Here is a 998-nt window from a genome sequence, read left to right on the forward strand (position 1 = left end):
ATTCAAAACCTAGTCTTGGCCCCTAATGGTTGTTAAATAGTAGGTCATCTGTCATTTTATATCGTTATCCACTCTTACTCAAAGAGCTTAGGGGACATGCATATTCTTGCCTACTGGTTCAATTATTACAAGCTTGTTAAGTAGGCTAGGCTGAGAGAATGAATATCCCACTTAGTCAATTTCACATTGGAGTCTGATTTTGGTTTTTACAGTTCATATTACAGGTTCAATAATATATATTTGAGAATAAAACAAAGTCTCTAGTTCTCCCTATAAAACCGAACTGATGCCTTAAGGGTGGTTTGATAGCTCCTGTTAGAGACAGAGTGTCTTGAACCCACAGGTGTTTACACCTCCGAAAAACCAGGGGATCCAGAACAGAGAGGTGATTCTCTCCCCTTCCCACACATACTCTCTGCGTGCAAAGAAGTGCCCTCTCCTCCATGCAGCATTATATTTGGGCCTGAACCCCTGTGGGTGAAATTTAGTAGCAGCACGTCAAGAAGCATTCCGGTTGGGTCATCTCCTTTTTCTGTAGTCTGTGGTTGCCGATCTTGAAAACCACTTAACCTAAAAGTGCTACCCTACATCTCCAGCCATTTCCAGAACTTGTGTTAATTGTCTTGCAAGTGCTTCTGCGAAGAGAGGCGAGACCGCCTGGGGGACACGTCTTCGGGCAGGAGAGCTAGCTGTTGAGGCGGTTGGAGCTCTTCTTACTGTCCTGGAAGCTCCGTAACGCATGGAGGTTATGAATGGCCGTGCTTTAAAAACCAAGCCCCCTCCTTCAAAGCGAGCACCTCCGAGGGATGATCGGACAAGTCTCCATCAAGCACAACATTCTTCGTTCATAGAGGGCTAGAACCGAAACCGGCGAGGGGGACCCCGATCCCTGCAGAAAGCTCGCCCGAAACCAGCCACGGAGGAGCGCAACGGCGCTAGAATGGCCGCTCCCCTTTGCCCGCGCTTTCCTGTCACGCGAGGGGCGGGTCTTGCCGGCT

Source organism: Paroedura picta, chromosome 12 (assembly GCF_049243985.1).
Source record: "Paroedura picta isolate Pp20150507F chromosome 12, Ppicta_v3.0, whole genome shotgun sequence".
NCBI classification, from domain to species: domain Eukaryota; kingdom Metazoa; phylum Chordata; class Lepidosauria; order Squamata; family Gekkonidae; genus Paroedura; species Paroedura picta.